At 43.8% G+C, this 16,553-nt stretch overlaps 1 protein-coding gene across 2 annotated transcripts in view; it reads left to right on the forward strand.

Annotated features, from left to right (window-relative positions):
* Window positions 1–16,553, forward strand: part of bnip1a (BCL2 interacting protein 1a) — a 47,016-nt gene that overhangs the window by 16,998 nt on the left and 13,465 nt on the right. Inside the window, exon 7 of one of the 2 annotated variants that reach the window (XM_050041586.1) lies at window positions 4,725–4,861. The exons of the other annotated variant lie outside the window; for it this stretch is intronic. The gene's annotated coding sequence lies outside the window, so the exon portion shown is untranslated. Of the gene's footprint in view, window positions 1–4,724; window positions 4,862–16,553 lie in introns of those variants that run through there. 2 annotated transcript variants of the gene reach the window in all.

The raw sequence follows: 16,553 nt of genomic DNA on the forward strand, positions 1-16,553 counted from the left end.
GGATGAGCCCTGCGTGCCACATATCAGGTCCTGACACACACATAAGCACACACACACACACACCCACACTGTCAGCTGTGACGTGCATATATCGCCACGAAGGCCACTAAGTCACTGGCGTCATGCTGTCATCCTGTGCAAAAACCACTCACACATAAACACATCATTCAGCGACTCTGAATCCATTTTCATCACCTCTAACTGTGTGGCAAGTTCTGCAGCGTTTAGAGCATCGATCATTGTGTCGTCATCTTGGCACAGAGACTGTGCTTCGTCCAACTTGAGCCCATTATTCTCAGTATTTGACAGGAAAGTTCAGGGACCACCGACATGATGGCTTGACCCACGTCTCGGACACTCGCTGAGAAGTCTGTTGAGCAGGTTAAAACACAGCTGAGCAATTTAGAAAAGGGCTAATTATAACGTGCTGGGCCGAGCTGAGCCACCGAGTCACCTAGCAAGCGCAGGACTGCGTAAGGTTACTGTACGCCCACTGTGTGTTTTGTGTGCGAGAGTGAGAGACAGTGTGTTAATGTGTGTCCTCTTCCTGTCTTCCCTCACTGCCTGTCTCTCCCTCTCTAATGGGGACAGTATGAGAAGAGAGCTTGTGCTCCGTCTGGACCTTTCTAATTGCCCCTGCCACAGAGGCCTGATACAGCAAGACCCTGTGTTCCCAGCAGGTCAGGCGTGTGTGTGTGTGTGTGTGTGTGTGTGTGTGTGTGTGTGTGTGTGTGTGTGTGAGTGAGTGAGAGAGAGCGAGGTAGAGAGAGACTCGGGCAGACAGAATCATCACTCAGGTGGTGCTCCCTTGGCTCCACCACACACATTCAGGCCCCACATAGAGAACACCATTCATTATAAATATCAGCGCTACGGGAGCAGAGCAGGAGTGGTGGGAAGAGATATGAAAGGGGGAGGAGAAGGTGAAGGAGGAGAGGGCAGGACAGAGAGATGAGCAGAGGAGATGGGAGATATTTGTTAGACGGTAGCTCAATAAATTCTGTAGAACTTTCTAGTGTCTTTATCAGCCTTCTCTGTTGAGAAAAGGCTTCTAGGATAAACACGCACACACACACACACACACACACACGTATGCAGCTCCATCTTATGCGAGCACATAATCTTCCTGCAGCCCTTAGGCTCTCTACTATACTGCCAGGCCAGGTTATGAAATCCACCCAGGGCCAGGTTACAAAAATCCTCTCTGTGGTATCTGCCAGGGAAGGCAGCTCCGTGTTGACAGATGGGCACAGCATTCCTGGGCCCCGGGCCTCGCCAGCGCTCTGCCAGGAGCCGGACTGAAGGAGCCATGGAGAGGCTGACTGGCATTTCTTTACACCTATGTGCTTAATTTCTGTGGCAACCTCGAGGCACGTACGACATGAGTTACATTCCCTGAATGCTGCTCCTTCAAACTGACACTTAGGGGCAGTGATGGGTGTTACTGTGGAATGAATAGGGTAGTGATGGGTGTGGATTCATGCATGTGTTTGATTTAATTAAAACTGCACTAAAATGATATGGTAGCTACGAGGCTCATATTGATTTGGTCGCTTCTCTTTGTTAATCTCCTGCGATGTAAAACATGACTTGTAAATTCCTTTTTTCTCTGGGTTTATTCACATGTGACACCAAGCTTACACTGATCTAGAGTGTTTTCTAGTGGTTTACCTCCACAGCTGAGGCAGGCTCCGTCCCATGCTGGCCCAGTTATGTGATCTATGTCCAGGCAGGGAAGAAAAGTTCGACCCCTTCCCCCCACGCCTCATGCTGCTTCCACAGGGATAGTGTTTTACATGCTCAAGGTGAGTGGAATACCAGCACAGCTCCTGTTAGCCCTGTGCTTTACTCGCTCAGGGTCCCCCATCTCTCTGCCCTATCTACCACTGACCACCTGCTCCAACACCGTCCCCTAACCAGGTCACACTAATGAAACCTGCATGTGGCCACTTAGCATCCGCCGCTCAGACTGCACACAAAAATACAAACTCAGATGATTATGAGGGCAAGATATATATGTTTTTAAATTCTTTATCTTGGCAAAATTAAGCAATTTCTTGTGTTTTCATGTGAAAAAAATGTACAGTACATTCTACTTTGCAATTCAGCAGAGCATTTGGAACACAAATATAGCTTTGGCATGGCTGAACTTAATAGGCTGGCATTCTGCAAAACCATGCCACATTCTCCGCAATCACCACTCTTTAACATCTAGCACTGCATGGACACAATGTTCCAAGACGCAGTGCACAGAGGGTGCCCTGCCAACTCCTCAGACAGTGAGAGATTACAGTGATTACTCCTAAAGCAATCTCACTATGGCCTGATGTATGCATGGGGGTACAAAAAAAAGGGGGGAGGGGGGTTCAGGAACATTGGCAAGTTTCACAGCCCGAGAACAAAAAAGACCTGCAAAACGTGAGCGAGTCGTTGACCTCGAAATCACTGTTAAAACACGGTGTCCCCATTTGGTAATTATCCTCCTCCAGAGATGAGGTCAGGCTGAAAATCAGCTGAAAACAAAGTGGGATGATGATGGCAGCGGTGACGACGGGAGCGAGAGAAAGAAAAGGAGAGGGGAAGAGGACATGACAGGGTGAAAATGAGAGAGAGAAGAGTGAGAGAGTGTTGTGGAACTCACTGCTTGGTGTGAGTGAGCATGGGAAATGCGTGGGACCATCACTGGCTCCAAGGGGATCTGTTTGGTGACTGACGCACACGCACGGACGTACATATATGCATGGGTACACACTCACGCACACAAAGACACACACAACCAAGTGTAGAGCTATTCATTCACTTTGGCTTAGTCCTCTCAACAACCCTCCATTTAATGCTTAGCTGCAGCAGATGTCCATCTGAGCTACTGCAGTTTTTTTTGTGTGTGTGCAAAAATGTTCCCAAATTTAAGAATAAAATGTGTGCAAAGTGTTCATTTGGATCACATCTCCTAATTTACACAGCAAAAATCTGTAGTCTGCAGCTGTTAGCGTTGCTTTTCACTTGTCGAGGGGTGATGCACAGACAGTGCTGCCTGAGTTGCACCACCAGAGGGCAAAATCTGGTCAGAAACTATAATGGAGAGTCTCTCAAGCTCACATGCATGTACACACAGACACACACAAACACATGTTCATGTGCCTACATGCACAGCTGCACACTCCCCACTATTTGACACACATCCAAACCTTAAGTCAGCATTTACATTCTTCCACTCGTGGTAACATATAGTATATACAACTCACAGCGTGAACAGTTTATATTACACATTCTGTTGAATGTATAGAGTTGGATGTATAGCAGCTTTGCTGAGCACTGAATAATCTACTGCAACTGAAATGCAATGACTGACCCTTAAATCCCACCAGAGTGTCATGTTTAGGGAGGGAAATGTGATGTATGAGAGTTCATTTGACTGCCCACCAGGATCAAATGTCCACACAGCACAGGTAGCTGTCATGTTTGAGCTGGGAGGTCTCAAGGCTGACTCCCCTATGAGCTCACCTCATGGTAGATTATGGGTCCACTGGAGTATGTCCATGCTCAAGCCAAACTCTGGCAGCATGGAGCATGATGTGGCCTTTTCTCATGTCTAGTTATTTTTATGGCTGAGGTGGTGGTGGAGCCATTGGGAGGTCTGATTACCCTTTGGAATAGGCCAGTACAATCAAGTCTCCCTGCAGTGAATCTGTGAATCCAGCTTTGACGAAGCAAGACTGCAACAGGCGGTTGTGAAGTGCAGCAGCAGCAGCAGCAGCAGCAGCAGCAGCAGCAGCAGCGTGTTATTACGCAGCATTTGCTGTATGCTGCACATTCAGCTCCATCGAGGTAAAGCTGAGCGGCCCACGCCTGTGCAGCTTTTTTTTATGCTATGTTTTTATGTTTCATATACGTCTGAGGGGAGAAGTTAGCCATAGGTGGTTCAGGTCAGCTGTTGTCAAGCCCATGCTGAGGGGCTGAGGGAAACAGAGCCGCTCAGGGCCATGACGTGTGCTGTTACTGCATGCGTGTGCACTTTTATACGGCTTTAATTACAGACTGTGAACACAGACAGACTTGTTTATTCTGCTGCGTAGTATACACTGAGGCCTGGTTGGCACCACAAACACACGTGCCACACACACACACACAGACACACAGACACACACACATTGCTTTGTAGTAGTAAAAGTATCTATCCTGGACAGCGTAGCAGGTTGTACCTGCCAGTGGAGTGAGTCACTTGTATTTTATGTCCGTGAATTTAGTCATTTATGGATATCTGAGCGCAGGACATCATCACTAACACCCAAGGTCGTCTGACGTTCTTCTTTTCATCATTTTTGTGATAAATAGCTCACATCTTTTTCTACTTTGCGGGCATTAAACAGTTCAAAGTTTCCAGAATTATAGTAGGCTATCAGCACCATAAAGTTGTATTCTAATTCCCTTAGCTTAAACAAACAGGCTATTTAAAGGGCATCAGCCTAACATAGGCTGCTTTATTTTGAGTAGACGAAGAAGGTATAAATAGACTTTGAGGAGTGCAACAAGCGAATGCTTCATATGAAATGGCTGGCGTTACATCATTGCCTGTGAGAGTGAAGTTCTGGAGAGGCGCTGGGCTCTCTGGGCCAGCCATTATGGTTTGTACTAATGTTCTGGTTTCACAATCCAAACATTCTAAGAGCTGTTATTTGCTCTCTTTTTCCCTTTTACTCAGTAATTCTGCTTCTTTTTTTCAGCCGAGCAAAGCTGTCAACAGAGAGGAGAAGCAGCTTTAAGTGGGAGACAGAAAAGGGATGGAGGAGGAGGAGAAGGAGGAGGAGGAGGAGAGAGACGGGAAGAAGGGAGTTGGATGGAGAGAAAGAAGGAAAAGTAAAACAACACAAACAGATTCAACAAGTTTGCAAACTGTGTCACCTGTGGGGTAAAGTTATATTGCGCCATGTGTCCATATTCATCTGTCCATATATGCGTAGTGGTGGCATGGGTGTATATTTGTCCATGCATGTGCTGAAAGAAAAGAAGGTCAGTTTGATTAAAGGATGAAAATGGCTGAATGTTTCTTGGCACACTCCCGTATTCCCAACCACTCAAACAGCAAGGTGTATCTCTGTGCAGACAGTCTGAGGTCTGGGGAGGCAGCGTCCACCATGTGGTTGGCATACTGCAACTCATCATTACTGCTGGCTTCAGCCAACGCTACTGAAATGACTTGTATAAGCGAATCAGTGCCGCTGTGAGGAGTTCCAACTGGTAGCAAAATCACAGGACAAACCAACGTCCCCCATCATGCTTTTTTCCCGCATTATCCTCTGTCAGTAACAGAGCCTGCACTTTTTCAAACACGGTACGATGAAGAATAGCTGATTGAGCACATTCTGACACCAGACTTGTGTCTCTAAGTATTGGCTTGTGTGCTTGCCATCTCGTACGAAATCCGAACGAGAGAGAAAACGTTTAATTTTGAAGTGCAGAGATGATGAGATGAAAACATAACTTGTGGTGGAGACGTTTACGATGGCCGCTGAAACGGGGCTGGGATGTGTCCCAGTTGTGTTCTATATTCTGTCTTTCTGTATGACTGCATGAATGATTACGAGATAAACGCAGTTGAAACCACTAAATGTATGAATGTGGTCTCAGACAGTACTACTGTACACCGTTGTCCAACAATGCAATGCGCAATTAAAATAGCTCTGTCCGATGGGAACAAAATCTGCCTACCAAAGGTTTGCTCCAGACTCAGTAAGTGTTAGTCCATTGTGCATTTTGGTTAAACATGTATGTTTAGTGACTGGAGTTTTCTCCCATTACATTTAATAATAATAATCGTGACTTTGTTGCAGCTTGATCTTTTAAAGTGGCAGTAAATGCTCAGGATCACGTCTGTGCTTTCTAGGGGTAAGTAACTCCATCACATGCACACACAGACATGTTCATGCACAGCTGCACACTCGCCACCATTTGACACACATACAAACCTTATGTCAGCATTTACATTCTTCCACTCGCGGTAACATATAGTATATACAACTCACAGCGTGAACAGTTTATGTTACACATTCTGTTGAATGTATAGAGCTGGATGTATAGCAGCTTTGCTGAGCACTGAATAATCTACTGCAACTGAAATGCAATGACTGACCCTTAAATCCCACCAGAGTGTCATGTTTAGGGAGGGAAATGTGATGTATGAGAGTTCATTTGACTGCCCACCAGGATCAAATGTCCACACAGCACAGGTAGCTGTCATGTTTGAGCTGGGAGGTCTCAAGGCTGACTCCCCTATGAGCTCACCTCATGGTAGATTATGGGTCCACTGGAGTATGTCCATGCTCAAGCCAAACTCTGGCAGCATGGAGCATGATGTGGCCTTTTCTCATGTCTAGTTATTTTTATGGCTAAGGTGGTGGTGGAGCCATTGGGAGGTCTGATTACCCTTTGGAATAGGCAAATACAATCAAGTCTCCCTGCAGTGAATCTGTGAATCCAGCTTTGACGAAGCAGCAGCGTGTTATTACGCAGCATATACTGTATGCTGCACATTCAGATTTACCTGTGCAGCTACGTTTTTATGTTTCACATACGTCTGCGGGGAGAAGTTAGCCATAGGTGGTGTAGGTCAGCTGTTGTCAAGTCAATGCTGATTTAATTTCCTTTTAGTTATGTGAAATAAACTTCTTTTTAGCTGCAATTCACGTGTGGTCTTTCCTCCTTTGTCCGGCCTTGAGCCGGCTTGTGACCAACTGGGGGCTCGTCCAGGATCAGATTAACCATTTTGGTAAGATGAAGTCTAGGCTTTGTGGTTTGGTTTGTGTTGCTACCTCCTGTGATAATGAAGATTTGTTAACCCGTGTGAAGGCGTTTAGAGCTTTGGTCAAAATTACAGCTTCCTACTTGTTTAAATGCAACTTTGGGAAGTTGAAGAACTCATACACGAGTTTTTTTAATCTCATGAGGCAAAGCAATATTCAAGTTCTTTGTCCTTTTTGTTTTTGCTCCAAACTCCAACTGCCTAGTCACACTCACTTAACTAAAACATGGCCGAACGTTCAGTTCTGCTCGCTAACCAGTTGGCTAACATGGTTGTTCATAAATGATAAGCTAGGGAGCTGAGAATTAAGGCTGGAGGACACCACATTGGTTTCCAGTGAATAAGTGCTCCCCATCAGTAGCTGCCTGAAGACGAGGATCGAGGTTATATAGCTGTATGTTAGTTAGGGGGAAGCCTCCAGTTTGTTTGTGTGTCTGTTAATGCACTTTTTGTGTGTTGTATCAGATTTGGTGAAAGGCAATGATTAGTTACCTTCCTGCTTGTGAGTGTCATATAGTCAGGGTTTGGGTGTAGATTTTTACATTTGTCAGGGTGACTGGCTGTCCCACCTGTATAGTGGTCAAACAGATTTACTACCTGTGTGCTTGGGAAGCTATTGTGCCAGTGTTGGCATTGTGCATGATTAGCAATTAAAAAACCCACAGCTGGCGGACCTGTTATTAAGTAGTGACTACCATCAGCCAAGTCAACAACTCTGCTGGACACTCGGCAATCGTACATTAAGTCCTTACAGAATAAATAGAAATGTGATATTTTGACTAATAATGTGCGAGTTGAAGGAAAGTCAAATCACCTCTGGGTCAGTGAGAAAGCTATTGGAACACAATTTGTTTAAGCTGCGTACAAATGGCAGGTCTTCATCCCAAAGACAAATTTCAGTTCATTACAAAGACAAATGTTGGGAAAAATGAACCCAGTGTACTCACTGTGTTCTTTTCAAGCTGGCATGCTGTTAAACCTAACAATTGGTCTTTCACCAGGTGTTGGGCTGCTTAAGGCGGATTTGTCAATGGGCTGCCATTATTGCATTGACACAAGTCATGTTTTCTTAATCTGTAATTACTCTGCAATTGCAAACCAGCTGTAAAATCACAAGGATGGCTGTTCTCTACATGCTATTGGTCTGAGCTGCTAAACTGTCCCAGCATTTTCTTTTTTTACATATAATTGAAGTGAAACTGCCGGAGAGCGTTCTCCGTGCAGATCCTTTGGACAGTCTTGCTATAGTGAACAAAGAGCCTTGCGTCCAACCTTGTGTAACATTCCTACTGGAACTGAGAATCTTCCATAAACTGTCTGAGTAGAAAATAGTAAAGCATTGGTGAAGAGACTGATTGTGGATGGCTGAGTCTTCCAGATGTTTGATTGCAGTTCCAGTGAAAATAGCTCTTTGGGTAATTGTCCTGCCATCTTAATACCTCCCCACTGATACATTTTATGAGAGAGAGGCTGAGATAATAGTGAAGAATGAAGCCTGCAAAAAAACCCAGACTGTTCATGCATGTACTTGTCGTTCAGATTAGACAGAAACTGTGTGACAAATCCACAAGAGAGAGAGAGACACCAATAGAGAACAAGAGTTGAGGGCTTAGTGTTTCTCTGTTATCATTCCTCAAGCAAGACACTATAGCCTAACACATCCAACACAGGGCGCATGCTGCAAGAGGCACCGAGGGAGTGCCTGGCATGGTTGGCATGGTGCCGCGGCCTGTGCTGCCTGGTGCATGCCACTCATTTCTGTGTGAAGCTGAAGCTGTCGCCACATGGACAGCTGGTTGTGAGCTGCAGAGCCCTGCGAGAGCACAAACCACCACATCCTTCTACACCGTCAATAAGCTGGTGCATAATACCCATAGATCCGCATCAGTTTACCCTCTCTAAATCTCTACCAACGAAATTTGTCTGGAGACCATGAAACTGACCTTAGACAAGCGCCTGGAAACAAAATGACACCCTCCGGCGTTCCACAGCAGTGCAACAGGACCCTGTCCTGAGTTAGATGAGCCTGCTTTCAATCAGCACACATCAGGCTGTATATCAGGTCTAATTAGTGCATGTGGGCCTGCAGCACAGAGCTTGGTGTGAGACATGAGCTTTCCGTGCACTGTGAGCTCTCCCCCGCACGGCACAGCCAGACCTCGTGCCTATACGGCTTGTATTGCGTGGGACGTGACGCACAACTTTTATGGGCTCGCCATTTCTCATCTTAACAGCACATGTGTCGCAGTCTGAACAAGATTCCACAACAATTGGATCAAAAACATGCAACACGGACATTCATATCCGTGCCGCTCTCGCACACACACGCCGCGGTGCTCAGCAGGGCCAAGCGTCTTACGAGTTACAAGAGTGGACGGATTTAGGCCTTAAACAGATAACAGAGGTCTGCAGGGACGGAAAGATGAGGGGGAAAGGTTGAACGATACAGTTTGGTTAGATGTGTGAGTGCAATGTTGAGAGGCTTTAAGGACGTACAAATGGGGTTAAGGCTGTAAAGATTTGTATGAAAAACCTCATAAACATCTTTCAATGGACATAATGTAATTTATCATAATTTACTCAGCAGTTATGCGTGGCTCTTAGTGACAAACCCACAGAGGAATATCACCTGACTCTGCAGGTTTCAGTGCCTTTCAGTTTGTTGTTTGGTTTTGTGGCACGCAACTTTTCTGTTTGTTGCTCCAGTCTCAACACTCTCATCACCCCATGTTTTCTGTCTCAGGCAGGCAGATGTTTTTGGTGAAAATGCTCTAATAAACCCACTGTACACTACCTGCCCTGCTCCAAATGGCTGACAGACAAAGTCAATAACCAGCTGAGGTGAGCACAGTGGAGCGTGTAGCAGCTTAAGAGCCAGATATTTCTCTCATGAGTGAGCTGAGACCAAAGACAGAGCTAAAAGGTGAGTGAATATTAGACTTGCATTAGTCAGGTGTCCAGAATCATGACTCCAAATGTTGCTCTGTGTCTGCTGAATGTATAAATAAGAATATGTTCACTATAACAATTTTATAAGGGGATAATACTGTAATGATGTGCTTGCAGCTTGTTATGCTGCCCCCCATTGTCCAAAAAAGCAATTAAATGAGCTACTAATGTTTTTTTGAGAGCATTAATATAGCAGCAAACAAGTATTTGCTATGTAAAGATATAGTAGAGTAATGGCGTCCTGAGCAGCACTGTTGCCATTGTTAGCAGTGTTTGCGCTGTTAGCACAATTAGCTGCTAGCCGGCAGGTCAGCCACCTCCATGTTGAGAGCCGTGTGCAGACAATCCTGGCTCAGACTCGTATTACAAACCCTTTTTACACAGAGATTCGGCACTAGGATTGCAATGAAGACCCTTTATTACGCCGCCTTTTTATACATATATATATGACCAAATACCATCAGCATAAAGCCACATTAGTGTGTGATTTAAGTTTTGTCATCTATCTTAGAAAGTATGCCAGCAATAAAACAGCAGCAAACAAACTTGCTATGTAAAGACATAGTGGAGTAATGGCGTCCTGAGCAGAGAATGAAGTCAATGGAAGCTAAAACAACGTGATGGGCGTGATGTGTAACACGATAGCGTTGGCCTCTAGTGCAACATATAACTTAGCATTTAAGATGGCAGCCCTTTCATGACAATAACAAGGAATTCCTTGACCTTGTTGTCTCTTCAATTTGTGGACATCCTCAGCTGCTGTTATTCTTCTTTGAGTTAGCTGTTAGCTGCTGCTAGCTGCTTTTGAAGTCTCCCAGCAGTGGGTCGCACACATAATACCTTGTCAAAACGTCACACCTGTCCCATTATGTCAGCTGTCCCTTTAACAAAGATGTCTTTGCTGCCGGCCTAAAGGTGAAACAACTCTGTCCACCCATTCCACCATTGTACCTTTTCTACGGAATTGTGAGGCGGAATAACGGCCCAACATTCCCGCCTTAAACAGGCTGTGTAAAAGGGGCTATAGATATGCTTTGAATTTCACATGCAGCTCTTTTAATGCTGCTTTAGCCTATTCATACTGAATGCATTTCCTCCCTCATAAATTGTTTACAAAGCAAATTCTTAAAAATGCAGATAATGATCTTGTCTTTTTGGGTCAGCATCACATTACCTGCAATTCCTGTTCCTGGAGGCTCCGAATGACGAGAGGGGACAGTGCAGTGGAGAGGTGTGTGGTGGGGTGTTTATTTGAACAGAGCTGCCCCTCAGAGCACAGTGTACGTCCCTGGCTAGCTGCTGGCCTCAGGGCAGAGATTGGCTGAGCTGTGTGACTTTATTGGGAAAATTAGGGTAAGTGGTGTGGTGGGGAGCATGTGGGCGGACTGGGGGGGCGTTCTGAGCGGGGGTGGGTTACTGACAGGGGAATTTACTTACTGGCCCTGGGGAGACGTTCCTCAGTTACGTTGTGGCTGTTGAAAAACTAATCCTTGCAGTAAATCATGACATTATACATCCACACAGCTAAAATTATCCGGTGAAGGTCAGGCAGAAATTGTGACCAGGGTTTGGCTGCATTCTGACAAAGTGCTAGCAATCCAGAAGTAGACAAACATCCAGATAAACATAGTTCTATCACTCTGGCAGCTTCGCACAGCTCCCTGACAATGTCCAAACATTGCAATTTCAATTTGCACGCCCTGAATCATTACACAAAATGCAGGTATTTTAGGTAGGCCGAAATTGTTTTATTATTTTTAACACAGTAATTGCAAGGCAAATGGTCTTAATTGTAACCCCAGCCTCTGAAATAAACAAGGCTGAAAAACGAAAGTGGTGATTATGGTTTCCTTGGGCCTGATGTGGGATTTGTGAAGCTGCTGCCAACTGCGTTTTCATGTCACTGTTTCGAGTTCCTGCCCAATATAGACACACTGAATCACTCATCAGAACACATGCTTTAATGGAGGACAGTTCGAAAGGCTCTGTCCAGCACAGGAGAGATACTGAATCTATCCACCCCCATTATTCCCCCCTCAGTGGAATGTTCCATAGGCAGTACCCTCCACAATTACCCCTGCCCCCATGATGAATGGTGGAAAAACTGGATTTGACAAATAATATCTATCAGCGCTTCTTTTTCCCAGAAAACAGTTAAATAGTTATGGTGCAGCCAGAAGAAATGCACAAATGTCATTATAACATACAGGAAGGATTTCAATGCCTCAATTTGAATAATGCTAAATGTCTGCGATATGATTTGACATTGGTGCCAGAGCTCAGCGAGAGGCCAAAGCCAGCAGTCTGGGACCTCTGCCTCTCTAGCTGCCTTTAGCAGATGCTCCTATCACCACATTTAAACATTTTTCTTTAAAGATCAGACTACAGTGGATGATATGAACATGAATCTGCTGTCATTAGATATCAGCAGCTGCTTCAGGTACCTTGATGAATGCACTCGGGCGTTAATGGCAACTAGACTGAGATGCTAATTCACCCGTGTTGTGGCAGAGTGGATTGTAGGGCAGAGGTGAGGGTGTGACCTTTTTTTTGCATAGACTTGATTCCTGCTGCCTCAGCTTGGCGTCCTCTTCTCAGATGCCGCTGCCAGGCGCTCACTATGGCCATTTTGCTACCATGCCAGTGTTGTGCTTGGCCAGACGTAGGAAGAACTGAAGTGTTGGCAGCACGCAAATCTTCAAACACAAACACACTCACACACACAATGCCCTGAGAGGTCCAAGCCAGTCACACAGGTGTAATGATTTAAGACCCAAATTAGCTTTTAATTTGACTCCTGTCTGTTTTAGGTTGTTTATGGGTGATTTTCTGACTGATGTGGTGGTCCATTTGGAGACAGATGGTGGCTGGTAAACACATAAACACACATACACACAAACACACCTTTCTCATTAGGCATACTTTAAAAAGAGTGAATTTGTTATAACTATATGGCTTTAGTAATGGTAAAAAAAAAAAAAGTATACATTAGAGAGGCAGTTCAACATTTTGGGAAATGCGATTATTCACTTTTTTAAAAGTTGAGGGTGCCACCGAAAACACACCACGCTGCAGCAAAGTGTGACCTGCAGCAAAATTACATTCTTCGGCAACTGAGAAGCATGTTCATGTGTTTCATGAGGGGAAAAACATCTGTGTAACATAGGTCAGCATGTCACAGGAGTCACAGGACTCTGTTTACTGACTGGCTTCAGATACTCTCTTACTGGGATTCATCGCTAAAGATTTAACTATTACCAAATTTTAGTTTGGCTGCACTTTGCCACTGATTAGAATGGCTGCACCTAGAAGTGGCTGCCGAACACATTTTTATCCCAACTTGTCACATACTGCTGCTTTGTCAGTTGATGTACATGTCAAAATATGACGCCCTAGGTGCCCTCTAGCATCTGATTTGGACATTCACAGACCACATGTATGTATTTCAGTTTTCACAGGAAATGTACAGTTTCTGCTTGTTACCTGCAAAAAGTCTTTTTCAAAACTTACAATCTGGGTAAAATACTTTGTTTTCAGGTTGATTTCCTTAGGTTTAGGCAACAAAAGCACGTGGTTAAGTTTAGAAAAATACATCTTGGATTAGCTTAGAATTCACACAGGAACCAAACAATGGGCATCCAGGTAAAGGTCCGGAGTTTTTTCTGCCACCAACCAGTGCGTATCATACTGCTACAATGGGGCGCCTCTCTGCATCTGTGTCTCAAGCTGAAGGTCTACTGACAAAGTAGCGGTATATGACGACTTGGATTGGTGCCCACTGTCTCTAAAACTGGTACTTATCATATAGGTGTGGGGGGAAAAATTGATATAGCATAGTATCGCGATATTTTGCGTAGCGATATTATATCAATACACAGACGCCAAGTATCGATCTTTTATTATATACATTATTCATTTTTGCAAATTTACATTTTAATACAACTTTTGGTACTAGAGTAATAAAATGAATTGCTTTTTCCAGTCCACTAGATGGTGCTGATGTTTGTTTCCTGGTGAGGTCAACAGAGGTCACAGTCAGCATCTGGCAGGAAGTTCATCAAAACAAAGATGGAGGCACCAGAGAAAGAAATTAGAAATGTACAGTATTTAAATTAAACGTATGGACTTATTTTGGATTTTTTAACACTGAAGGAAAGGAGGACTTGGATATGACACATGATTTGCAGCAGTGTCATATGAGAATGAAATACTTCAGGAATACTACGAACATGAGGGCTTACCTCACACTCCACCATCCAGAGATAGCATTAGCCACTAACGCTAAACCAGCTCTGCTGAAAAATCAACCAACACTGGACACTGGATACTTAGCTCGACAAAACTACCATCTAACTCTGAGAGAGCTAAGAAAATAACGCAGTCCATAAACTACTTCATGTGCAAAGATCTGCATCCATACAGTGTTGTTGAAAACAAAGACTTTTGTTACATGCTAAAAACACTCAGTCAGTATGTGACTCCGCCCTGACGGTTTTCACCAACATAGCAGTACCCAAGCTCTACAGAGAAGTTGAAGCATACAGCTGAGGAATCTTTGAGTACAGCAGGAAGGGTGGAATTAACTTGTGACGCCTGGACTTCAAGGTCAGTGGATTCATATGTGACTATAATGGCACATTATCTCACAGAGAACTGCTACTGTCTCATGTTCTCCAAACTGAAGCAGTACATGAAAGTCACACTGAAGCAAACACTGCAGACCTCCTGCAAAATACAGCCGACAAAAACCTTGTCACTGTATCAGACAACGCTTCTAACATGGGTGTTACCATTGAGTTAGCGGGATGCCTGCTTGTGAAGTGTTTCCCTCACATGATTAATCTGGCCTTGCAGAGGGCATTAAATCTGCCAACAGTTCAGTTTGTCAGGTGTATGCAGCATTTCTGACAGGTTTTATGACTGTGTTGGTCAGTCTGTCTGCTTTGCATCACATTTTGCTGCAATAAAAATGATTGAGGTCAGATGAACAGACTGAAAACTTTATGTTATGTAACTGATGTTGACAAAGTTTTCCTTTGGGGAAATAATTTGCAGTTGGTCATAAATGTAGTAAATTCCAATATATCACAATGTATAAGTATCGCAATACTCAGCATATCGCAATAATATAGTATTGTGACCTCAGTATGGTGATAATCTTCTTTTATAGAATTTTTATACACTCAGAATTGGGGCACTCAAATATAATGACGGACAGTAATTGTAGTGCACTATATTAAAATAAGTAAGTAGTAATTTTGGAAACAGCCTTGACAACCAGCGGTAAAGCACAGTGACTTCATAGCATCTCGTGTGTTGCTTAGCAACCTCATGATGATGACAAGTTTTCAGAAACTTAGGACAGAGCCAGAAAAGCTGTTTGCCCCTGTTTCCTGTCTTTAAGCTAAGCTAAACTAATCACTTCCTGGCCACAGCTCCTTTCTTAAGGCACAGAAATGAGAGTATCAATCTTCTCATCTAACCCTCAGTGGAAAAAGTGAATAAGCATATTTCCCATAATGTTTTACTTTAACGCTTCATTGACTCCAGGTATAAAAAATTCCCTTGGCAGATGTCTGTCCCCCTCTAGCATGACTTAGTCTTGTTAACTAGCTCTATCGCACTAACAGATCTAGTGCTGCTGCCAGTTAAATCTTGTTCCTTCTGTTCAAAGGCTGCAGAGCATCTAAACCAAATCCAGTAATGCACACTTAATCAACATGAATGATGCAAGACCTGGTAATTGTGGAGGAATAACCCTTTATCGATGACCGCTTATAACTGCAGAGATGATTGCTCATTGTCATGTGAGAAACTCATGAACCTTAATTAAGGGAGTACTTAACCCACAAACTGACCATTTGTATATTACTCATGTTACCTTGTATTTGAAGTAAAGGGGGACTGTGTTTAACAACAGCAAAAATATATGAAAACACCCTTTGCAAACTCATGCAGTATAATCTGAGTCTCATTTATCCAGTCGTATGCTCAGTGTTTCCCAAACACTATGTGGAAAGTACTGAACATATGACTGGATGAGACTTGGATTATAGGCCACTGCATGAGTTGTGTAAGAGTTTGCAAGTGGCTATTTTCATCTCGGTTTGCTGTTGTAAAATGCCTGACCCCTGTGGCCTCAATTCATCAAGAATTGTCTTCATTTTTGGATGCCTACATCGTAGCCTATGCCATTGTAAGCATTTATACTTGTGCAGTGGTGTGTCTGTGTCACTCTGTAGTTACATCTCCAAAACACTAGTTGGCTTCTGTCTGCTTCTTTCTATGAAGTGCTGTAAAGTTTAGTTAATTCATAAAACACCCAAAACACACATTAAACATGGCTGAATAGGGACAATTTCAAACACAAGTACACAAATCAGCTTCACTATAACTTGCAGCATTCACAGACAAGGCACTTGTCTTTATGGACGCATTTTCCCCACAAATACAGCATGCTAAAGTTTTGAACACAAGCCTATGACATTTCACATTGTATAAATTAGCTTTGCAGCTAGCAGACTTTTTCTCCACTCATATGAAGCCAGGGACAACAGCAACATTTAACAAAGGTAACGTTGCAAAATTCGGTCCCATTACAACTCACAAGATTCACCGCCAAAATAACTGTCTTATACTAAATACGTTTTCCAAACAAATATAACATGCTAACGTTATTAGCACAAGCCTGGGGCGTTTTACATTGTATAAATTAGCCTAGCCTAGATTTCCTCTGCTCATATGAGGCCAGGATAAATCCGGAAGTATAAATTGTTTGTAATACCATTGGAAATTGTCTTCACAT

The sequence above is a fragment of the Epinephelus moara genome, chromosome 4 (genome assembly GCF_006386435.1).
Source record: "Epinephelus moara isolate mb chromosome 4, YSFRI_EMoa_1.0, whole genome shotgun sequence".
In the NCBI taxonomy this organism is placed as follows: Eukaryota; Metazoa; Chordata; class Actinopteri; order Perciformes; family Serranidae; genus Epinephelus; species Epinephelus moara.